General features: G+C 31.5%; 7 non-coding genes across 7 annotated transcripts; all 7 read left to right on the top strand.

The window, feature by feature from the left end:
* The first annotated feature begins 18,510 nt into the window (after nucleotides 1-18,510).
* TRNAP-AGG (transfer RNA proline (anticodon AGG)) lies at nucleotides 18,511-18,582 on the top strand. Its single transcript has one exon. It is a non-coding gene; the product is annotated as a tRNA-Pro (tRNA).
* A 768-nt stretch (nucleotides 18,583-19,350) lies between these two features.
* On the top strand, nucleotides 19,351-19,422 carry TRNAP-UGG (transfer RNA proline (anticodon UGG)). Its single transcript has one exon. It is a non-coding gene; the product is annotated as a tRNA-Pro (tRNA).
* Nucleotides 19,423-21,231: 1,809 nt separating this feature from the next.
* Nucleotides 21,232-21,303, top strand: TRNAP-UGG (transfer RNA proline (anticodon UGG)). Its single transcript has one exon. It is a non-coding gene; the product is annotated as a tRNA-Pro (tRNA).
* Nucleotides 21,304-21,992: 689 nt separating this feature from the next.
* TRNAP-AGG (transfer RNA proline (anticodon AGG)) lies at nucleotides 21,993-22,064 on the top strand. The gene has a single exon. It is a non-coding gene; the product is annotated as a tRNA-Pro (tRNA).
* A 1,004-nt stretch (nucleotides 22,065-23,068) lies between these two features.
* Nucleotides 23,069-23,140, top strand: TRNAP-UGG (transfer RNA proline (anticodon UGG)). The gene has a single exon. It is a non-coding gene; the product is annotated as a tRNA-Pro (tRNA).
* Nucleotides 23,141-24,044: 904 nt separating this feature from the next.
* TRNAP-UGG (transfer RNA proline (anticodon UGG)) lies at nucleotides 24,045-24,116 on the top strand. Its single transcript has one exon. It is a non-coding gene; the product is annotated as a tRNA-Pro (tRNA).
* Nucleotides 24,117-25,347: 1,231 nt separating this feature from the next.
* TRNAP-UGG (transfer RNA proline (anticodon UGG)) lies at nucleotides 25,348-25,419 on the top strand. Its single transcript has one exon. It is a non-coding gene; the product is annotated as a tRNA-Pro (tRNA).
* Nucleotides 25,420-25,669: the final 250 nt, after the last annotated feature.

The raw sequence follows: 25,669 nt of genomic DNA, 5'->3' as shown, positions 1-25,669 counted from the left end.
TGAGTCTTTCATTGCATCAGTTTAATATGTTGAATGATTATTTATTAAAATGTAAATTAAATATTTTTTTGGTACAAATTGAGGGAGGGAAATTTATATCAATAGGGTTTGAACCCTAGTCATTGAAGTGTTAACAAGGAACTTTAATCACTATACAAGGAACTTTAATCACTATTTCCTTAAGTTGCTGACATGTAAATTAAACATTAATGATTTGATTTTGGTATTAACGGTTAAGTAAGCATTATATAAAAAAAAACTATTAAGTAAGCATTAAACATATATAAGTATTAGTTCATAAAAAGTACTTATTTGGTTTAAAGTGTGATACTTAATTATATGATAGAGGGAAAGTCCACAATGGCCTAGGTATTAATTCAAGTTGCTTCGATTTCAGGAAACACAAACTAGATTAAAGAAGCTTTAGACCGAGTCCTAGAAGGACTTGGGCAGCAAGCTATCAATTTAGGACCTAAAAACAATGACAAAGACGATTGAAGACTAAGCAAAGGGAACTCAAAATAAACAAGCAAGAACTTCATATAACAAAGAAAAGGGAATTGGCCTAATAGGACTAAGCCTTGTTCGATTAGGCTTTGAAGAAGTAAGCTGCCAATTGAGTAATTGATAAGCTATAAAAGTAACATATTTTAATCTCATTCTTAATATGTTTTTGGATGATTAATTATGCAAATTAGTGAATTTGATGTCCTGATCCTTTAAATTCATGTTTCTATACTTAGGAGAGCATTTGGGAGCGAAATGAGAGAAAAACGAGCCAAAATCAGACAAATAGAGCTGTTTTCAAGAGCCACACGGCCTGGGCCTTTCCACATGGGCTGGACACATGCCCATGTGTGCCACACGGGCTTGTTACACCCCCATGTGCCAGCCTGTGTCGATTTAGCACCCTGCTTCCCAAATACGTGGAAAAACATAATTTCTAGGCTTTTTGAGCATTCTAAAGTCTATAAATACCAATTAGAAGAAGACATAAGAGAGCCATCAGAGAAGATCGAAGAAAACACTTGAAGAACACCATCGGAATCAACTCGGAAGTGGATCTCCGTCAAGATTAAAGATCTCTTTTTAATTTCTTTCGAAGTTTTTATGAGTTTCTTTGTTTCTTGTGGTTTTTCTAACTTTGAGATATTTCTATATAGGATTATGAACTAATTCCCTAGATACCTAGGGAGGATGAAACCTATGATGAATCCTTTTATTTAATTTCTATTTTTACGCGATAAATATTTGATTCTTGTTCTCAATTATGTATGCTTATTTCTTGTTTTAATATTTTTGGTATATTAATTCATGTTTAATGTGCTTAATTCAGTGGAGGAAAAGTTCCTATTTAAAAGTAGATCTAGCATAATTGAGTGGAGTTGCATGCAATCCTAGAAATAGGACGACATAGATCGAGTTAATGCGATGATAGGGGTTTTAATTAGAAAGAGATTTCAATTAATCAATCTAGAGTCATTTGTTCTTACTCTCGAAAGAGATATTAACATAATTTAGGGATTTCTACGGATCAAGACACAAGTGAAAAAATCGTTTAATTCAGATTCATAATAATAGGTGAAGTCTAGGTGGATTCTTTCCTGGGTATTGTTTCTCTCATTGGTTAATATTCGATTATTTCGTTGGTTCATTCTCTATTGTGTTTTTAGTTAAATTATTTTAGTAATTTTAGATTAAAACACTTCACTCTAATTTGCCGGCTGAATAATAGAAAAACAGTAATTACTAATACTTTTAGTACTTGTGGATACGATATCTTTACTCATTGTAGTTATACTATTGTTCGATAGGTGCGCTTACCTTTGTTGTATTTATAGTTAGTTTTGTAACCATCAGTAATCCTTGTGGAGAAAGGAGAGGATAGTTCTTGCTAGCCTAAGGAGTTTGAATTATGCTTGAACAGAAAAAATAAACGATTAGCAAATCAACTAGAATCGAAGTAAGAAAACCAAGAAAATTAAAGGAAAAATGGGTTTAAAGAAGAAGTTTGGTTCAATTGATGGAAGATGATTGACCAAGGTTGCAAAACTAGGCTTAGAAGTCTAGATCGAATCCTGGAGGTACATTAATCACCAAAGTGATCGTAGGTAAATTTAGGATCAACAAATGAGAAAACAAACAATATTTAGATTACGTAAAAATTTTCAGTTATCAAATCTCGACATCTCAAAATACAGTTGTTCAATTCAAATAACGTCTATTTGTATTTAACACAAAATTTCATACCACAATATTTAAAACAAAACTTACAATCCAAAACTGTTTAAATAAAACTCAAATTTACAGAAAACACTTTATTAACCAGTTTTAAAAATGTGACATTTTCGAGACCTCCGTACACCAAGTCCAGCTATAGAAACAGAAAATGAGAGTACCTGCAAAGTGATAAACTGAGAGGGGGTGAGTTAGACAAGCTCAATGTGAGACCGAAATGACAGAAAAACAAAAATTAAGTGACACAATCAAATATATCACAATGGCAATCTGATATCTAAATAATCATCACAACCAGAATAGACACATCAATATTGAATTCGACGATCTATATACTGTTAATCTCGCAATTAGACATACAGACAGAATACGGAATAAATGCATCAACATGAAACCCACCCATCCAGCCAAACACCTCTTTGTCCCCCATTCACACCACAAATGAGCTATAAGAAGCTCAACCATCCCTGCACACCACATAGGACCTCAAAAGGCCCATCCAACCCTACACACCATGCATGTGGAACAAAGCCATGTAAATACAGTATGCAGCTGAGCTGCCAGAAGTATCGTATTATGTGGTAAACCGCTATACAAATGTATTGCAATTGAAACTGCCAAATCAGATCAGACTTCCTTATCTCTATATCCCAAACCTGAAATCATAATGTAAATGCAATAATGCACACCAAACACTGTCAATTACACAAACGCAGAAGCTCATAAATAGTCAGTCAGTTACAGAATCGATGTATACAATTTCCAAACAATCACACACACACTCACATCACTTAACCACTTAACTATTGTAACGATTGCATAAAATAGATAAGTCTGAGTCAAAATCGAGTCCTAACTACCCTTACTAAGACCTAGCCAAGGGTCGAAACACACAGAACCACAACAGGTCATAAATCAACATTATACAAAAATTTGGTAAGGCAAAACCACAAGGCCATGTGCCCCGGCCGTGTGGAATTGCCCAGGCCGTGTGAGGGTCTACATGCCCATGCAGAGGCCACACATGCCCATATGAAGGCCCCACACGTCTATGTAGAGGGGGCACACGCCCATGTGAACAGCCTATGTAACTCATTGTCCAAAAGTGCTAAAAATTAATAACAGATAAGACACGACCGTGTGGAGATCTCTTACGCCCGTGTGGTACACATGCCCGTGTGGCATAAAAATTCATCAAAAACCCTAAATTCCCAAACGCACATGCTTGAGTACCCAAGGGACATGGCCGTGTGAAAATCGACTAATTTTCCCAAACTAGTCACACGGCTGTGTGGCCAGGCCGTGTGGCACCTAATCCTACTCGGAAACTCTAATTTCCAAATTTACACGATCGTATGAACCACTCATATTGGGGCACACGCCTCTGTGGCCACCCGTGTGGTCACGAAACCACACCGAAACAGGCTGGAAAACATGCCTTTGATGTCAAAATGATCCCCAACCCTCAATAATACAAAAATACACCCAAAAACACTTAGAATTTCAAGCAATTCCACCAGAATCAACACTTCGATTGGTCAATTCCAAAAACACACAAAATATGTCAAATTTCACGATCCCAAAACAAAATTTGAATAATGAAAGGAAAGTTTCTTAACCCACACCTGAATTCACGATTCCAACACCAAAGAAGATCAAAACGCCTCCCCAACACAATTTTGAAATCTTTGCTCGAAACCTTGAACTAGCCAAAAACTATCAATGAAAATTAAAAAAGAGAAGAACTTAATGGCAGAGAAACATATATATTTTTTTAAATCCCCAAGGAAAATAATAAGAAGAGAAGAAAAATAAAATCTGACAAGAGAGTGTGGGGAGAAAAACAAGGGAACGTGAAAATCACTTTGGGAAGTTTTATCCAAAAATATAATTAAAATCAAAACTAATTGGTACTTTGGACTTTAAAACAAAACTAAATTAAGATTATCTCCCCAAACCACACTCATGACGACTCAAACTCAAAACCCAGAGGTACACTAACGCACAACAAACCACCAGACCAGCAGGCCCATTCTGCTATCTAAGCACGCAACTAAACACAATAACACAACCTATTCACTAACCCTAACTCCAAAATTCAAAACTTTCAACCCCAAAATTCGAGGTATTACATAGGTTATGAAGCTTCTTGCACCTAAAGAATTGAATCAAACAAAAAACAATATTAGGAAATCAAATTCAACAATAAATAAATTAAAAGGAAACCAAAATTGAATGTAAACTATGAAAGAGTAAATCAATGGATATGGATAGATGGATAAAATGTCCAATTGAACCCTCAAAGATAGAATTATCCCAACAAACTCAAATATTGGCTCTAATCAATCCTCTAAAAAATATTTCTTAGCAAATTGAAGTTTAAACAACTTCTCCCGAAATCTTGAATAAGATTAAGTAAAAAGAACTTCTGAAAATAAACAAGAGATGAATCTGCAAAAAAAAAATCCAAATAGTACTTTATTTGTAATAGCCCATTTTTCGGTGGTGTCGAAAATGAGGATTTCAGAACCCCATTATTTAATATTTATGATTTTAGTATAAAGTTTAATTGATCCACTAATTTTATCATCTGGAGAGTAAATTAAGGCACAATTACTAAATTGTAAAAGTGGTAAAAGTTAATTGCTGTGGATTTTTAATTAATTGAAGAACCAATTGAAAAAATGGACCTTTATTAAATCACCAAACGGTTGTAGATGACAACTTTATCCACCAATTTAGTTAATCATCATTAAGTATGTTAATTAAAGTTTAATTAAATAAATTATAATTAATTAGTTATTAAACCAAGTATATAAAACAAAATAAAAGAAAAGATGACAACTTTGCTTCATCTTCTTCAACTTGTTGTGGGTGAGAAAGAAAAAAAAATAGGCTTTTTCAGTTTTAAGCTATTGATCTTTGAATTTGGTATATATTTAAGTCATTTTCTTATAATTTTTATGTTTTTGAGGTCCTCAAAGCTTGATTTAGCTAACTCATGTACCTATTTATAAAACTGTTAAAGTTTTCAAAAAGTTTCATTGATGATTGCTTGAATTTTTTGGTACTAAATTGTTAGATTTTAAGATTAGAAGTGAAAAATGACTAGTTTGTAAAGTTTAATTGCTAGCTTTTGAACATATGGACTAAAGTGCATAAATTTTGAAATTGATGTTGAATTTCTATAATTATGGATAATAGGAGGCTGTATAAGGATAATATTGAGATCGATTTTGAAATCAAGGGTCAAATTTGAAAGTCAAGGCAATTTTGATTTTAGGGACTAAATTGAATAAAATGCAAAATTTTAGGAAACATTCAAAAAAGTAAATTTGAACTTACTTATACTTATAATAGAATGATATAAGGTATTTGGAATTGATAAATTGAAATGGAATATCACATAGATCAAGAATTGAATTAATCGAAGGATAATTGAGGAAAAACAAAATTTCATATTAGTCCTCAATGTCTTATTTGTTTGTTGTTTTGTCAGGTAAGTTCATATGAGACTTACTTTATTAAATTATGATATGTTTGTATTTTATTGTTTTGATTTTTAGTTTGAATTGTAATGCATATAATATTTTTTGCATCAAATGGACTAAATTGTAAAATATGAAATATATGATTAAAATGAATAGATACATGGTATCAAATAGAGGTGAAATTGTTATATGATTAGATGATATGTATATGATGTTGTTACAAGGTTTAAAATGTATATGGATTGTTATTTGAAATATGAAAAGTGTGTATCCGACGACTATAGGGTTCGAAATGGTACAAATACAGTGATGATGTCGTATGAACTAGTAAATGTTTATGATATGAATGGTATGTCATTAGGGCATTTTATTAGGGTTTTAATGATTGATGGCGTGAGTTCCAGCATGTGTTACCGATTCTCTGAAGTTTGTATGAGCAGCATTGAATCATTTTCTATCGATGACTTGAAATCCAACATGTGTTGTGGATTCTCTAAAAATTGTGTGAGTAGCATCTAATTATCCTTTACCGATGGCTTGAGATCCAACACGTGTTGTGGATTCTTTGAAGCTTGTGTAAACAGCATCAAATAAAGCTTGTATAGTAACCATGATCCGAAGCTTGTGTGAGCAGCCCAAATATGTCAATTTATGTGAACAAATCAGTCCTGTATATCCGAATTCAATTTACTAAGATTCTCCGGGTGAAAATGGTAATTAAACGAAAATGAAATAGTTAAAAATATTGAATATGAATTTAAACATTAGGTTCGCTAGATGAACATAATTTGAATAGTATATGATATAAATGGTATGATTTTACATGTATATGGAATGAGCACTATGAGCTTGTTGTGTTAAAGAACTACTTTATAAGTTGTATTGTTGAATTGCATATGAAAGTACAAAGATGCCAAAGGAACACCATGTTTATGCCAATGTGTTTTAATTACTTAAATTAATGTAATGTCAAGGTAAGTGGAGTGAAATTTTTATGAACTCACCAAGCATTTAATATGCTTTTACCATTTTTTCCTTTGTCATTGCATTTGTCACTTGCGGAACATGTCCAGCAGATCAACTAGAAGCTCATACTATCTCGTTGTTGATTTGGTAGCTTTTTCATCGTTTTAAAGTCTGATTTTTGTGACATGTATATAGTTGTTGTGAATAGAGTCAAATTCCATTAATATATTATTTGCAATATATGTTATGCATAGTTTTGAGTAATGATAATAGTTGGTTGAATTGGTATGTTGTGATATATGTGTTGGATATATGTGTACGATATTTGGAATGGTATAACTATATGTGAAGTACGAACTGGCAAAGTTATTGGCAATTGGTTTCAATTGAATGTTTTGGTAATTGACTTTGGAGGTGTGTGCAGTATATGAATTGGTAATTTTGGATAGGGACATTGCTGGTTGAAATGATATATTTGTGGTAAATAGTTTTAATGATGAATATGGCTATTGAAATGGTATTTGGGGAAGTGAATTTGTAATGATCTCAAATGTTATATTTGAAATTGAGATGTCATGGTTAAATGATTGTTTGAATGGTTTAAAATTATATGATATAGGTTGAATTGGATTAAGTTGTTTTTTATTTGATTTGGTGCCAATTTGAGGCAGAATGGTTTGGTTGATTGAAGATGGTTAAGCGCATGTGTTGATATATATTTTAAATGGTTTTGTTCTGGTATAATTGTGTGTTGTAGAAATCAAAGGCAATAAATGTTAAGTTGGCATAAAGAAGGTACTAAAATGTAGATTTTTGACATTTTGGCTCAGAGGTATCAATACATTGGTGATTTTTCTTAAATTTTCAAACATAAAACTTAAAAATGGTATCGATACAAAGATAAGGTATCGATACTTTATGTCTAGTATTGATATATTCATTTTAATTCAAATTATTTTGAAATATCAAAGGCCAAAATGGTATTGGTACCTTTATAGGGGTTTCAATACCTATTTTGAAAATTTTAAAAACGTTGCAATTTGGTTATTTTTCATGCTTAAGTTTATAAAAGAGCTTTCATAAGCTCGATTAAGGCTCAAATTTAATTGTGTATCATAATATCTAGGTGCATATGACATGGTTGAATATTGGAATGATTTTTTATGATATAATTGATCTAAAATTTTAAAAATGTTGCAAAAAGGTCCCTATTCGATCTCAAGCAGACTTTAAAGCATTTGTATGCTCGTATAAGACCCGGGAAAGAATGTTCATAATATTCAATATTGTATTGTTGTTGATTGTGTAAATGTTGATGTGAAATGATGATTTTACTGTGAAATGGTCAGTAGTTACTTTGACAACAACTGTAGCATCTCGTAGCTCAGACCTGAAGATTGGGTTGGGTGAGAGTGTTACATTATTAATATCAAGAAAAACATGATGTGCAATGAATATAAAGATGCCTTTACATAGGCTACAAAGTTAAAAAAATACTAAGTCAAGTAGAAGTCTAAATAACTTGGAAAGAAAGAAATTAAGTAAAACTTAACTTACTTGCACATAAAGTAACTCAATTGATGGATTATCATGGAAAGAATTAGCTAACATTTAGCCCACAATAACATATTATAATTTGGCCGAGTAAAGACTTAAAAGGATCGTAACAAATAAACCCAAAATAAATGACAAGATCAGACCTAAGTGTCAGACAAGGAAAACCTAAGGATTCATTTAACATTTCGACCTAATAATCCTTAACAAAATCGAATGAAGATCAAAACTTCAAAAATAACTAGAATTCGGTCCCAAAGAGAGAGATCAAGACTGAAATATAGTTAGGTATAGAAAATAAAGTGTAAACAAGAGAAAGATGATAACTTTGAACATGGAGACAAAGGATAAGTAATTCAAAACAATGGTCGCGAGAGAATAAAAGAACAATTTAGACAAGAAAGAAAAACAAGATGCATGCAAAATAGACTAGAAGAAAGAACCATATTCGACTAAAGGGAAAAAGAAGACAAAAGCAAACCAAATAATGAAAACTAGAAAACTTACTTGGGAAACTCTTTAAAAATGACTTAGACTTTTCTTAAAGCAACTCTCTTCAAATGAAAGGAAATGAGAATAGCATGAGATTTGCTTCCTTTCTAAGGCTTAGAATTGTCTAAAGATTTGCTTCCTTTATAAGGCTTAGAATTATCTAACTCTCCACATTAACCAATTCAATGATGACACATGATAAGTATTACAAAGTATTACAATTCATTGCCAACTAGTTAAGCACATGATAATTTAACTGCCTCTTAGGAAAAAGAATACCTTGTCCAAATGTTCCAAAAATTGTCTAAAAAATATAAATTGTCTTAAAATAACCTAGTTACATTAATAAACACCCAAAATTCAAGAAAGTTAAGAGTATGCAATCTAGGCCGAAATTCTTCAATATTATCGAATCCTGACACTCGATAAAGTTCCCAAGCATGTTCGTATCCAGTATTCTTGGTTGTAATGAATCGATTTTTGTTAGTATCGGAAAGTGTCGATTTCGGGTTGGTATTGTAAACCAAGTTAATCCGGGAAGTTAAACCGAAAGGTTTCCATGAATTATTGTTGGTTTAATGGTAGATCATTAATTAGTGATTAATTAGAATAATTTAGGTGGTTTAATTAGTTTTAATTATTGGGGAAGTGGTTAGGATTAGTTTTATATTTTCATTACTTACCCGTAATTTTATTTTCAATATTTATTGCAAATTTATATCACTTACCTTAATTATAAATCTCAAACTACACAATATAAACAACTTAGTCTAAAATAAAAAAAAATTTGCTATGCTGCAAAATCATTCACCAAATCTAGTGGGGGTGACTGTTTGGTCGAATCGAGTGAAAATATTTTGAGTTAACCGAGTTAACGAGTCATATTTTATCATCCTAACTCAATTTAAATTTTATTTAAATCGAGTCAAGTGAAATGAAATTCAAGTTGAGTCAAATCGAGTGAAATTATTCAAGTTAAGTTAAAATCTTGTTACAATATTATTAATTCCATGTTGTAGAACATAAATTTGAAACCATATATATTGGAAAAATTTTTCAAAGCAAAAAAAAAAAAGAAGAAGATAGTTTAGTATTATAAACTTGAATCATTAATTAACTTATTTAGGTCCCAAAATTATTATTTTAGAACATTTTTAAAATTTTACTTTCTTTATATATATTTTTACAGATTTTATGATTTTATTAAAAATAAATTTTATAAATATTTTAAATTTAAAAAATTATTTAAAATTATTTTGAATTTTTTTAGTAATTTTTGTTGAGAGAGAGACAAATTTGCTTGTTTTCAAAATTGAAAAGGACCAAAGGGGTATTTACACTAATTTGTTATTCAAATTACTTGAGTTATTCAAATTGTAAAATTCAACTCGACTAGAATTCGAAATATTCGAGTTGACTCGAATAACTTAATTCGATTAACTCGAAATACAATTTTTTTCAATTTTTTAAAAAATTTTACTCAACCCTGTTCTCAAGCAAAACACGCTAAATTGAATATGAAGGGTTGAAATATACATGCATACCCAATGGTAATTCAGTCACCAAATTTAATTTTAAAATTTTTAATTTAAATGATAAAGTATGTTTTTTTAGACGATCTTTATTTTGGTTGATTAGTATATTTTAACTGTTTATTTGTTATTGTTTTGACGGAAAGAAGGGGGGGGGGCAGCGTGAAATGAATGCGACAGTGAAAAAAAAAAGATAATTTTGTTTTAAGTCCCTGAAAATTTTAATTCTTTACAATTTAATATCTAATTTTAAGTTTCAATTTAATTGATTTAATCCTTTAAGCCTGTTTTAAATTGAGCAATTGTATTCCTTACAACATGTTTTAATTTATTAATTGAGCCCAAAGGTGTAGTGATGGTTTTATGCAATTTAAAAAATTGTAAAACGGTTAAATATTACATTTGATTAGCGTAAAATTATTAAAAATAGGATGTGTGCAATCTTATTTTCATGTTATTGAAATAACACAACCACGTGCTAATTGTATATATCTTAAATACATATTTCACATCATATATATTATGTAACAAAATTTTTACATAAATATGGTAATATTCGGTTTTTTTTTTTTACAAAAAAAATAAGTTTCATTAAATCAAATGTTCAAAAGCGCCACAATAATGTGTCTTGTTTAAGAGCCTCTAACACATTATTAGGAAGTATGTTAAATATTTGTAAACTTGAATACCATGCTAAACTGAACTTAGTTAATTTATCCACACTTATGTTGCACTCTCTGGGTATATATCTGATCTCCCACTGTCCTTCAGAGTTTATAACCCGTTGGATCCTTCTAATCAAGGTAATACTTGAATCTTTCGACCCTATCACTGTTAAGGCTCTAATCACCTCAAGATTATCTGTCTGAATTATGGCCATTTTGTAACCTTATTTAACAAGATGAGAAGCCTGTCTAGAATACCTCAAAGTTCCTCTTCAAAAGGTGTACATCTGCCCAGATAGCGATTAAATCCCAATACTCAATTGTCAACCGGATCACGTACCACACTGCCAATATAAGCATTCCCGAAGTTTCTAGCCACTGCACCATTAGTGAATAAATGAACTCGCGTTCCTTCAAAATGAGTTTGGTCACCCACTTTTAGGAGGTTGACCTTGGATCCATTGTGATAGAGATCAAATTGATGTGCCCAGTTGAGAGAAGCTTTGACAATTTCTGGTAAATGATAAAACTAACATATCTTAATCCCATTATTAATGCGATTTTGGATGATTATTTATGCAAATTGGTGAATTTGATGCTCCTAATCTTTTGAATTCATGTTCTTATACTTAGGTGAGCATTTGGGAGTAGAAGGAGAGAAAAGCAAGCGAAAATCGAAGAAAAAGAGCAGATTTCAAGAGCCACACGGGCTAGTTACACGCCATGTGAGCCACATGGGCTGGACACAAGTCCATGTGCCAACCCATGTCGATTTCGCAACCTGCTTCCCAAACAGGCAGAATTAATATCTATTTTACGTGATAAATACTTGATTCTTGTTCTTAATTATGTGTGTTTATTTCTTGTTTTAATATTTCCGGGATATTAATTCATGTTTAATGTGCTTAATTCAATAGAGGAAAAGTCCCTGTTTAAGAGTAAATCTAGCATAATTGAGTAGAGTTGCATGCAATCCTAGAAATAGGACAACATAAATCTACCAGATTAGAGTCAAATCTAATAAGAAAATCCATAGATCGAGTTAATGCGACGATGAGGGGTTTTAATTAGAAAGAGATTTCAATTAATCAACCTAGAGTCAGTTGTTCTTATTCTCGAAATAGATATTAACATAATTTAAGGATTTCTATGGATCAAGACACCAAGTGAATAAATCATTTAATTCAGATTCATAATAATAGGTGAAGTCTAGGTGGATTCTTTCCTAGTATTGTCTCTCTCATTGATTATCTTTCGATTATTTTCCTCATTCGTTCTCTGTTGAGTTCTTAGTTAAATTAATTTCGTAAATTTAGTTTAAAACCGATCACTCTAATTTGTCGACTAAATAATAAGAAAACAGCAATTACTAATACTCTTAGTCCTCATGAATACGATATCTCTACTCACCATAACTATATTATTTATCAATAGGTGCACTTACCTTAGGCGTATTTTTAATTAGTGACGTGAGAAATGTCAACTTCATAAGCTGCCCAGGTAACATTCAGTTTTAAATCAGTTATAAGTTTAACATTTGATACCTGTAATATGTTGACAAATTAGAGGTTACTTTCAATTTTCAATTGTTAGTGAAATGTTATCATGGTAATTTTCAAGCAAAAAGTCAAATTAAGTATAAATTAAAAAAAAAAGGAAATTGTTTAGAAAATATAATTTTATCTATTTGGTTAATGCTTAAAATATAAAGGAAATTGTTGCATTTGTTACATACTTAACATTTTTTTTAGAGTTAATTAGATTGAAATTGATATGGTCTAGTGAAAATTAAACATTACATTAAAAGTATCAAATGATATAATCATGGTTTAAGGTAACAAATTGGTTTATATTGGAAAATTGTAAACGTTGTTTAATATAATTTACTAAAATCATGGAATAATATCGGGAAACAGATTTTATGAATTTTTTTAGGATTTGCATTAATATAAAATATGAATTCCAAAAGTTTAAATTTGTTCATGCGCGTTTTATCATTAGTTTTAGTTCGATTGATATGGGTATTGTTGTTAATGTAGAAGGATACGGGTTCAAGTGCACTAAAGTGTATTATCCTCCCATTTATGAGTTAAGGAGAAGCTATAGATAATTTTAGGCATTATATTAAAAAAAAGTATATATGATTTCCTAGGCTATATTATAAATAAACAGTAATATTAAATTTTAATTTACCTCTATCCCTTTCCATATCTATTTTTCTCCAATTAAAGCATAAAACTTTCATAGCTTTATTAATTGCATTGTCTCTGAGTATAGGAGAAAATAGTACAAGCCTTCTCAAGCATCGAATGTAGTATTAAAATCTTCAACTTACCATGTCATATATAATTATAGCTATAAATAGTTGCTGTCCAATTTTCTTGTCCAATGAATATAGACTTCTTTTATTCTAGACGCAAGTATATTTGTCTAATTCAATGTTCAACATTCTTGCACCCTAATTTGAAGGGACTTTTTAAAATATGCTTGTTGAAGTTTAATTAAAATTTCTATTTAATGAATACATGTATATTTACTGTGTTAAGTATAGTTTGAGTTCAAGTTACGCTAATCACATTAACATTAGAACTTTGCCCTCATCATATAATTCACCAAAATAAAGTCTATTTAATCAATTACAAACTTATTCACCTAAATTAATATATATATATATATGCATAAGGTGAGACTTGAGATCTCAAAAGAATTAAGGTCTCATGAACATATATATATATATTATTTGAAAATCTTAAATCGTAATCTAATTATATTATATAATGACTTCAACATATATTTATACTTATATTAAACATTATATGCAATAATGAAAATAAATAAAATAAAAGGATAAGAAAGAAGTGGCTGGAGGGCATGATTTTTGGATTAATGCATAGTCAAGTTTGATTAGACTTTTGATTAAAATGAAAGCTCACATGGTTATATGAGTAGTGTCTTTTACTTAAATATGTGGCCTTCAGCTCATATTTGTCTGTGTATGTATATATAAAGTCACCGAAACATAGAGTCATAGGGTGAGCGGTCGACCCCTTTGGCCATGGGGCTTGTAATGTATTGCAGCAGCCATGGGCGTCCCTATGGATTCTGTCGTGGAAAGTATGGATAAACTCGGCATTAGCGACCGCCGTCATCTATCGTCTATAGTTAAAAAAAATCAAGGTATCCATATAAAGAAATATTCTTTTTTACTTTCATATTGAGAAATTTACGGATGAATTTTTTTAAGGTAGGAAAAGGAATAAAGAAAAAGAATTTTAATTAATAAGTCAAGATTTATGGGTGTCAGAGTTCGGAATTATTTATTTAAATTTTAATTAAGACCTCAACTCTTATTGATGTCGAGTATAATTTAACGTTTTGGTTATTTACTCTTTCTTGTTTGAAGTTGATCCCATGGGAGTTGATAGAGTAAGGCTGAATTCAACACCCATAGATGTCTAGGTTCTAAGTCTGATTTGTTTACTGTTAAACATGTTTTTTTTTGTAAGTATGAAACAAATAGGAGTAAATAGTCAAAATGTTAATCTAAACTTGATATTAATAAGAACCAAGCTCAAAGTTCGGATTTAAATAAATAAGGTTGAACTTAACACTTATGAGTATCAGATTTTATCACTCGAAATTCAATTTTTTTTGTTTCTTTCTTGATTCCAAAAAAATTCAGTGATTAGAATTCTTATACTAAACTCGACACCCTTAGGTGTTAAGGTACTCCTAAATAACCATATTCTAAGAAATAAGTTTTGTAGGAATGTATGTTGGGAAATAATATAAAATTTCTCAATATCAAAATTAAAACCCCTAAAAGGGATTAGAATAAGATTTTTCTTTTTCCATTTAACATGATCCATATTAGTTTCTAAAAATTTTTAAAATTTTTATGAAGTTTAATGAGATTTTCAAAAACATAAATAGAATTAACATAATTAAGAATTTTCAAAAGCTTAAGAAATGAATGAAATTTTGAAGAAAAAGTTTTAAGGGCCAAGCCTTCGGCTCCTATTACCATTTATTTCTGCAAAATAAACCCAAAATAAAATGACGATGAATTTAGTAATATCCATCCTCTTTCCTAAAATGTTCAAAAAAAATAAATATATCAAATATTTTTATGAACCCAAATAAATTCATTCAATTTTTGAATCACGTCCAACTAAGAAAAATAAATAAATAAATTAAATTAAATTTCAACAAAGTTATCATTTACTGTCAAGGTTTAAGGTTTAAAGATTAGACATAATTAATATTTTGAAACATTTTTTGATTTTGCAACTGAAATATTTTGTTTAGAATTGAGTTGCAAATGAAAAAAAAATTCATGCAATTTTTTAAACAATAAATGTTAATTTTATTACAATTTGGTTATATTTAATTCTTTTTATAGTAAAATGATTAAATCGATTAATTTCATAATAGAAAGACTAATTTGATTAAAGTTGTATAATAGAGAGACATGGTAGGTATTTTCACCCAACTTTTAATGGCCAAAATATAACCAATATTTTCCCTCTGAAACGACAAGTGGGGTTGAAGCCCAACCAGAAAACCAGACAAATGGGGTCTTCAGTCTTGACTAAGAATGACCCTCCATTAAACCCATGAACCTTTTTCTAAATTAAGAAATATAAAATATTTGGCCTCAATGTTGGTAAATAAATTGATAGTTAATAAAATCAGTCTGGATAATTATTTTTTATTATTTTAATAAAATTTTAGAATTTTTACAATTTTTTAATTACTATCAATTTCTTTTAATTTTCTAAGTGGTCAAACCGTTCAATTTTATTAAAAATCGAAAGTTTAACTTGTTTGACCTCTAGTTTTATCTTTTTATTTATGAATTGGGGATAATTTATTAAATAGTTCTAGACATCAAAAAGAATAAATATAAGCAAAACCTATAATGAGATTATTAAAAAAAGAAAGTAATAAATCTCCAATTTGCAAATCATAATCATTAAATGCAATTAGGTCCAATATAGGAGTCATTTTATAAATAAATAAATCGTAAGGTGAGTTTGGATGAGCGGTACGCTTATTTGCAGTTAGTGTAAAAATAACGGTAACGGTGAGATTAGATATTATAACGATATTATAGTGTGGACGCACCGTACCATAACGTACCGCACCACACCCAATCGCATATTCAAACTCACCCATAATCTCTCTTTTTCAAAAAAAAATTCAATTTAAAATTAAAAAATCCCCACAAATCAAGAGATTTCTTGTTGGTATAAATATGAAACAATGCTTTCAGTACGTGGCTTTTAGGTGGTGGCTTTTAATGAACAAACAGGCATGACTGCTGGAAGTGGCATATCAATTTATTAATAAACTATTAAGGCTTAGACCAAACATTATTTATTATTGTGAACCGACCCAGATTTGTTTTTGTTATACCAATTTGACCCAGCGGGTCCACAATTAAGTTACGTGCCCCAAAAACCACAATCATCTTCTCTACAAGCCAACCTAAGCCTTGGCTTAATAATAATGACTAAATTACATAGTGAATTAGCTGAAGAAGACAATCGGAGAAAGTACAGACAGTGAGAGTGGTGATATGTTTAAAGATTTCGGCAATGACCAAATTGATACTTGGTTAAATTCTTTGATATGAATGTTGGATGCGAATGCTTTAAGAAAAATAAAAAGCCTCAACAACATAACATAGAATTTGTCTCTATAGAAAATGGGTAAAGTAGGAGGCTATTGAGAGAAGAAAAACAAGATTTTCAGCTACATGGAGGAATTCTCAATCAGCATTGTATTAGTTTTTATTATGAATTGGTAAATTATGAGCTCGGGTCATTCTTGTTTGAATCCTTTTTTTTTTTTTAAGTCAGATAAATTTGAGTTATTGTTTCTTTAGAATCAAATTGGGTTATTCAATATTCTACGAGAATTTAAACATATTAATTTTAACTTCAAACTTAAATTTAATCTAATTAATTTGAAATCGGAGCTAGATAAAATTAAACCTCTAAATAGATATATATAAAAAGCAAAGTTATTTTATCGTTGTTTTTTTTCTTTTAATTACCATCTTCACTCAATCTGCAAATTGTTGTTATTTATTAATTAGTCATTTGTTATAGATTGGAAGCATATAGGCATGGAATTTTGGCCCAAAACAATACCAAAAATGCTAAATAGGGTTCCAACCCAAAGTGAAATTGTCTTGAAAGATCATTTGCTAAATAGGATTGCGCGAACAAATGTTTTCTCGGTGCTCTTGGGCGTGAAAACTTCATCTCTCTCGTCATTTCTCTAACAGAATAAATTGGTGATCATAAGTAAGTTATCGAATAAGGATTGATGCTTTATCACTATTAGTTGAAGCCTTGATTCAAGGGACTTGTCAATTGATTGACAAGGCTTATCAAGTTGATTTTATTCTGTAGGAGGCACATTTTTTTTGTGAGTATGCGACTTTGGATGCTAGGAAATCTGATAATCTTGTTCAAGTTACTTATTATCTGTTTTTATTTATTCTTTTGTTTGAGATTTTCGTATTTTTGTCTAGTACTAATAAATTTTCTTACGCAATATTGAACTTAACTAATAGAGACGTGTTGATTGGATAATATTATATCCTAAATTAGACTTTTTAAACATAAAACGATTGTGTTTGAACTACGATACTATAGTTGTTTCTATTGTTTTCTTCTCCATATTGCTTTTTTTCTTTTTATGAACTTAAAAGTTTTTGTTCTATCACACGTTGCAATCAACTTTGAATGGAATTAAATGTTAAATTCCTACAGTATTGATGAAAATCTTCCATTCCCTAATCACATAATTCAACATTACGTCAAGCCAATAATATGATATTACCAAGAATGTCAAGCTTCGGTAATTTAAAAATCATTTTCGGACTTAATTTTTCTTATTAATGTGACAATTTTACTTTATTTTTAATGATTTCAATCCATTTTCACTACAACTAAAATGAAAATTATAATAAATACTAATTAATTAAACCCTCCAATTCTTTTATATGCTTTTTCGAATAAAATTTTAACTATATTTTACTATTCATCGTTTGTCTATTATATTATACTTTATGGAACATTATCTTTTTTGTTTTTCGTTCATTAATTATTATTATTATAAGTAAAAAATTATTATTTAATTACTTATTATATTTTTCTATTCACATGTATTTTATCAAATCACTCAAAATAAAATAAACTTTACTAACATGGCATACAAGTGAATTATTATATAAATTAACATTTAGTTAATTTTTTAAAATTTAAAATATATATACATTATTTTTTTAAAAATAATTAAAATTAAAAAATATTAAAAATATTTTATTTAAAAAATTAATTAAATGCTTATATGCCACCTACTTGGTAATTCACATGTATGCCACATCATCAAAGTTTTAAAATGTTCACTTTTTCATCAATTTTGGGATGATTTGACAAAAAATACAAGTTCATTTATCAAAAGAGATAAAAAAATTAAATACAAAGCTTTTTTTTTTTTTTGGGTGAGGTTGGAAGATAAGTGAAATTGAAAACTGAAAGTGATACAGAGCAACATGGGCATTTGGTCTAGTGGTATGATTCTCGCTTAGGGTGCGAGAGGTCCCGAGTTCAATTCTCGGAATGCCCCAATTACACTGTTTCCTTTTTTTATCTTACCACAGAACCAGTTTCTAAAGGTAGAATAAAATAGAAGCTTATCTGAGAAGATGAAGACTTTTGCAGTGAATAAGAAATAAACTATGCCATTTTCTAAAGTTCATTTTTTTTGCGCCTTTAATCTTATAGTCAGAAAAATCTAAGATCTGCAACAAATACTTCAGGCTAGCTGTTTTGTTTTAGAACCCTTTTTGAAGTTCAAATCAAAAGATTTAATTCCTAAGACCCAAAACTTGCAAACTATCTCTTGCACTAATAAGCCATTCGCCAAAGGTCAAAACAAGTTTCAACCCTAACTTCACCTAAATTACAAGAAAGACTTCACAGTTTACAGTAGTTAACATCCCTTGCACCTATAAAAGTTTATAGTTATGTTCTTCAGCTTGGGTATATATCCGACAGGGGTATGATTAGTGTTTTCTAAGTTTTTCCATGTATTTGGAAGATCTTCGAATATCACATTGCCATATCGGAGTGTTGGGACACTGGTACATCAAGAAAAACAAAGTCCGACCAACATTGGCCTAATAGCATTCATCCTTCAGAGCCTTGCAGAGAAAATGCTTTTAGGACATGTAACTTTATTAGCAATTCCTGCCAAACAGCTATGGACGTGTTACTGGATGCTCCTCTAAACAACTCGGAAGCACTTCACCCTAATTCCACTAGCAGAAAAGCTCACAAACAATCCAGTTCTTACTTTGGCTATATAAAAGCCAACATCACAGAAAACAAAATTGGGCATTTGGTCTAGTGGTATGATTCTCGCTTTGGGTGCGAGAGGTCCCGAGTTCGATTCTCGGAATGCCCCAAATACCTTTTCTGCTTTTTTATCTTACAACTTGTTGATCTGCCATAACCTCTCCAACTCACACATGGAATGGAAACATATTTGGGTATTAGGTTAAAACACAAGTCTCTATTGCATTTCGTCTACAAGGCCCACAAACAAAATGGTATTTCGTGGTCAACTCTCTTCATGATGGTCTGATTGTCCTGTAAGTTTAGCCTTTTAGTTGACCCAAATCTGACAAGTATTATAAACTAATATCATTTCTATGATACAAGAGGAACCGATGGTCCAAGGTTTAAGAGGCAAAGGTGGCATCAAATTCTAACAGGGAACTATAACTTTAGTACAATAAAAGCAAAAGACATTAATCATTATAGCAAGGAGATCATAATAGGAGAATACCAAAAGCAAGAGAAGAGAAGCAATGGGCGGCTCGTGGTATTTGCCTATTGAGAGTTAATAAGAATCTCAGAAACTCACAGAAAATACTAAACATTTTAAACACAAAATTTGGCATTTGGTCTAGTGGTATGATTTTCACTTAGGGTGCGAGAGGTCCTTAGTTCAGTTCTACCCACCCCCTTTCCTTGAACTTTCCTTAATTTTAAATATATGATCAGAGAATCAGCTTGTAAACATCAGATCTATTTGTTTCCTGACAAGTTCCTTTGTAATGAATAAAAATAAATAAATAGATTGTGCCCTTTTCAAAAGTAAACTGTTGACCTTAAAGCTATCCACAAAGTCAACTTTAAGAAAAACATCAGATCTATTTGTTTTCTGACAAGGTTCCTTTGTAATGAGTAAAATAATTAGATTGAACCATTTTCAAAAGTTTAAAATATTTTGTTGATCTTAAAGCTATTCCACAAAAAGGACAGGTTAAAATCAACAGAATAAATATGCAGCAGGGCAGGTTAAAATATTTTACTGAAGATGCCTATCTATAGTGCAGCCAAAAACATAGAGCTAAAGAGGCAAAGTATTTTTTTCCTCTTTTCTGAGTGAATTCCTATCTTCTGTATCTGCTAAAACTACTTTTATTTCTTTTTTCCTGATCCAACTACCACTAGACTATATACTATTTGAGCTAGCTATACCCCTTCCCTAAACACCCACTGCCTTACCCTTTGGAGGTGTGATTCAGACCTGCATACTTATTTAATAACCAAACAATTTTAGCAGCTAAATTAAGATCTACTGACTTTCATAACCAGCTTGAAAAGTTTACTAGGACATTAAACAGTAATTAGGTTTTTACTAGCTGCCTAGTGGTTTCATAATTTCAATTTTTATACTATTTTGAAATATAAATCAAAATATTCTAATGTCTAAGTACAGTAATTAGCAAAGCACTGATTCAGTAGTTAGACTGTTCATGGTTAAAAGAAATTTATAAAATTTAGGCGATTCATTACCTATAGATGTTCTGGCCTCTCGAGGGATCCATATTCTGAATTAATAACTATAAACAGCTATTATATATATATATATGAAAGTTGTAACCTGGTACTAATGCAATTTCAAAAGCCCTTAGCATCCAATTATAGCAGGCCAATGATACATTGAACCACATCAAAAGTGAGAGATCTGAAAATTTTGGTCTTCTATGAATGGGTCTACCAACAGTTAATAGGAGTTTAATAACCAGTTCCTAGCTGCCTGATTGCCCAAGAAGTTCATCTTTCAACCATTGGTGTGAGTACCAAGGTAGTGTTCAAATAGCAGAACAATTTGCTCAGAAGTCAGCAGATAAACATCAAAACTTAGCACAACTTGAAAAAAAGAGCTAATAGCTAAACCAAATTCAGTTAAACATTGAAGATTGGGCATTTGGTCTAGTGGTATGATTCTCGCTTTGGGTGCGAGAGGTCCCGAGTTCGATTCTCGGAATGCCCCAATTCCTAGTTTCTTTTTATCTTGACTTCATCTTGAACTTTCTGCTAACATCAGTCGGTAATGAGGGGCCATGAATACAAGGAACAGCCACATTGTTGGTCTGCACTAACATCAGGAAACATTAGATCTCATAACCACTCAGAGAAAAGGCATCTCATACACATGGAAAGAAGACACATTTGAGGAGCAGGTTAAAACACAAGGAAGCCTCTCTTGAATTTGGCTTTGCAGGGCCCATGAATAAAACAACAAATCGTGATAAACTTTATGCCAAGCTTTCAGCATAAGTCTGGTAGGCACATCTTTATATCACTTCATAATATTATTCCATGCATCATAAATTATCAAAACTCGAGGTCCATAAATCTTGTCTTCTAGTCGACCCAAATCTGAAAGTAAAAGTATAATGCATAAACAAACATCATTTCTATGCTACAAAAAGATCCCACCCAAATCCAAGGTCCAAGTTTTAAGAAGCAATGGTGGCATCAGACTCTAACAGGGGAACTATGACAGAATTACAACAAAAGCAAGGCACTAAAATCACTATGGCAAGGAAATTACACTAGGAGAACATCAAAAGCAAGAAAAGAAACAAGGGGCAGCTCATATGGAATTACCCATTTAGAGGTAATAGGACCCCAGAAACTGAAAAAAAAACACAAGTTGACATTGCAAGCATCAAAGTTGGGCATTTGGTCTAGTGGTATGATTCTCGCTTAGGGTGCGAGAGGTCCCGAGTTCAATTCTCGGAATGCCCCAGCCTAGATTATCCTTTTTTCCCCCTTAATTTCAAATATATGATCATTTAGATTCAAGTCTAAAAGTCAAATATCAGATCTCTCCATTTCCTGACAAGATTCGTATGCAGTGAGTAAAAAATAAATAGACTGTTGCCATTTTCAAAAGTTTATTGTTGAACCTTTAATTTTACAGTCAACCACAAAAAGGAAATTTAACTAAAAAAGGGCACAAATAAGCAGAATAAATATGCACGTTGAAGAGCAGGTTCAAATCTTTTACTGGAGACGCCTATTTATATTCCACCAAAAAACAAAGAACCTAAAAGGCAAAGTACTTTTCCACCTTTTTGAGTGAGTTCCCATATTCTCTATCTGCTAACACTGCTTTCATTTCTTTTTCCTGAATCAACTACAAGGCTATACTGTGGGCTAGATCGCAACTTAACTCAGCCCCAACCAGCTTGAAATGTTTATTAGGACATTATTTAATGATTAGATTTCTACTAGCTGCCTACTTGTTCAGCAATTTCATTGTTTGAATTATTTTGAAGCATAAATCAAAATATTCAAATGTCTAATTACAATAACTAGCCAAGTACTGGCTTTAGATGTCAGACTCTTCAAACTTAAAAGAAATTTAGGGAACGTTTGTTTCGCTCAAAATGACTTACGAAAAAAGTTTTCTTCATTAACTTTTGTTTCATTGAAAACAACTTAGTCAATGGACAAAAGCTTACATGTCAACAGAAAATAAGCTCTTTTTCCTATAAATTGACTAGCCCTTTTAAAAAGTGTAAGTCCTTTTCCTGAAAATAACTCCTTTATAAGTAATTTCCTTTTTATATAAAACTTAACTTAAATCAAGCCCTTAGCATCCAATTGTAGCAGAAAATGATCAATGAACCGCATCAAAAGTGAGATTTGAAAATTTTGGTATTCCAAGAATGAGCCCATTGAAAGTTAGGAGTTCTAGGAGAAAAGATCTAGTAGCTATAAACAACACGAGTAGTATATTAAACATTGGGCATTTGGTCTAGTGGTATGATTCTCGCTTTGGGTGTGAGAGGTCCCGAGTTCGATTCTCAGAATGCCCCCAACCCATTTTTCCTTTTTTTCCCTAATTTCAAATATATTATCAGAGGACCAACTGGAAAGTCAACTCTAAAAGTCACACATGAGATCTATTTGTTTCCTGACAAGATTCCTTTGAAGTGAGTACAAATAAATAGATTGTTGCCATTTTCAACAGTTTATTGTTGAACAGCACAAATAAATAGAATTACTATGCACGTTGAAGAGCAGGTTCAACTATTTTACTGGAGATGCCTATTTATATTCCAGCAAACCTAAAAGCAGAAGTACTTCTCCACCTTTCTGAGAGTTCCCATCTTCCCTATCTTCTAACACTGCTTTCATTTCTTTTTCCTGAATCAACTACCAGGCTATACTAAGTGGGCTAGATCGCAACTTACCTCAACCCCTACTCCCTCACCCTTTGCTGAAAGATGTGATTCAGACCTACATCCTTATGCATAACCAACAAATTTACCAGCTAAATTAAGTCTAGAGGCTCTGATAACCGGCTTGAAATGTTTATTAGGGCATTAGATTTCTTACTAGCTGCTTAGTTGTTCAGCAATTTCATTTTTTAAATTATTCTGAAGCATAAATCAAAATACACTAATGTCTAACTACAATAACTAGAAAAGTACTGATTTAGCTGTCAGACTTGTCATTGTTAAAAGAAATTTATAAAATTTACAAGATTTGTAAGCTAGAGAAGTTTCAGCCTCTAAGGGATCGATATAAGATGTAACCTGGAGCTAATGCAAAAAGCCCTTAGCATCCAATTGTAGCAGAAAATGATCATTGAACCACATCAAAAGTGAGAGATTTGAAAATTTTGGTATTACAAGAATGAGCCCATTGAGAGTTAATAGGAGTTCTACGAGAAACAATCTAACAGCTACAAACTAGACGTGAAGAATATCAGACATTGGGCATTTGGTCTAGTAGTATGATTCTCGCTTTGGGTGCGAGAGGTCCCGAGTTCAATTCTCGGAATGCCCCAGCACTTTTTTCCTTTTGGTTATCTACATTATATACTAAAATATTTTATTAGAGGAAGCTGTACCAAAGTCAACTTTTAAGAACAAATATGGAACTTTATAAACTTAGATTGATGCTTTTTCTAATAAGTTCCAAGAAATAAATTAGGCTATATAAATTATCTTAGCATGTCAACAAGCTAGCCTCATACCTGGAATAATGGTTGCAAGAAAATCCAGTTCTGCAGAACCCTGTGAAAATAATGGAATAAAGCAATTAATCAACAAAAGCCAGTTTAGCCACAAAAAGGATGGAAAGAGGAAAGGCCAACAGACAAAAAAATATGCCTCTTCCTTGCTCCGAGTAAGGAGCAAGTTCATCTGTCATTCACAAGAACCAAGCTAAAGTCCGTGTTATGGGCCTCGTCCATTAGCTTCTCCTTTGACAACATTAAGCCTTTAACCAAAGGTTAATACAGGATTCCCACCAAGGTCAACAAAATTACAGATTGACTTTAGAGCTATAGTAGTCATCATCCTCGTCCAAAGAGAAAGGCATCAGTAATCTTGCCTAACCTGTTTATTCCAATAGCAAAAAGCATCACAAACAACCAAGTTGCAATCACAGATTCAAAGATTTCATCAATAAATAACGGTATGGACCATTTCTTGAAAAGTGATGCCTATAAATGTAGTAACAACATATTAGAGCAATAAATGAGCATTTGGTCTAGTGGTATGCTTCTAACATTGGGTGCAAGGGGTCTGAATTCAATTCTCAGAATGAAATAACATCTTAGACCAAAAAAAAAACGACCTCATTTTCTCTTTCTGTTTTTTTTGTGTGCGCGCACAATTAATATACTAAGCAGAGTGGCACAGCACTGCAAAAGGTGCAAAACCAGGTGCACATGGGATTGAAGAACCATTCCAGGATTCTTAGTAAAATTACCAAATGACAGTAGCAGCCAAAGTAGATAGCACCTCCATGTATTCTATCAGCAAAAGAGTTTGCTGTTAAGTTTACAAAGTCCAACAACGAAAAAGGTTATCAAGATGCAAAATTTAATAATTAGTTGATAGCTGCCCAATCGTCCAATAAGCTCATCCTTCAACCATTTGTTAGAGTACCGAGTTAAAAGTCACATAGCAGAACAATTTGCTAACAAGTCAGCAGACAAACATCAAAACTTAGCCCAATCTTGAAGAAAAGAGCTAATAACTAAAACAGACTCAGCTAAACATCCAAGATAGGGCATTTGGTCTAGTGGTATGATTCTCGCTTTGGGTGCGAGAGGTCCCGAGTTCGATTCTCGGAATGCCCCAACTCCTTGTTTTTTTTCAATTTGATCTTACTACTTGAAATATTGATCAAAAGAATCTAACCAGAAATCAAATTCGAAAGCACAATAAAAAAATTTATCAACTTCATATTGATTTGTTTGCTAACATCATTCAGTAACTTGTTGCTAAAACATAAAGGAAGAACCACATTGTTGGTCTGTCCAAACATCAGGGAACATTAGATTTGCCACAACCTCCCATGGAATGAACACACAATTGAGAAGCAGCTTA

Source organism: Gossypium hirsutum, chromosome A13 (genome assembly GCF_007990345.1).
Source record: "Gossypium hirsutum isolate 1008001.06 chromosome A13, Gossypium_hirsutum_v2.1, whole genome shotgun sequence".
NCBI classification, from domain to species: domain Eukaryota; kingdom Viridiplantae; phylum Streptophyta; class Magnoliopsida; order Malvales; family Malvaceae; genus Gossypium; species Gossypium hirsutum.
Note: the sequence above shows the minus strand (reverse complement) of the source record. Positions and strands in the feature narration are given on the sequence as shown.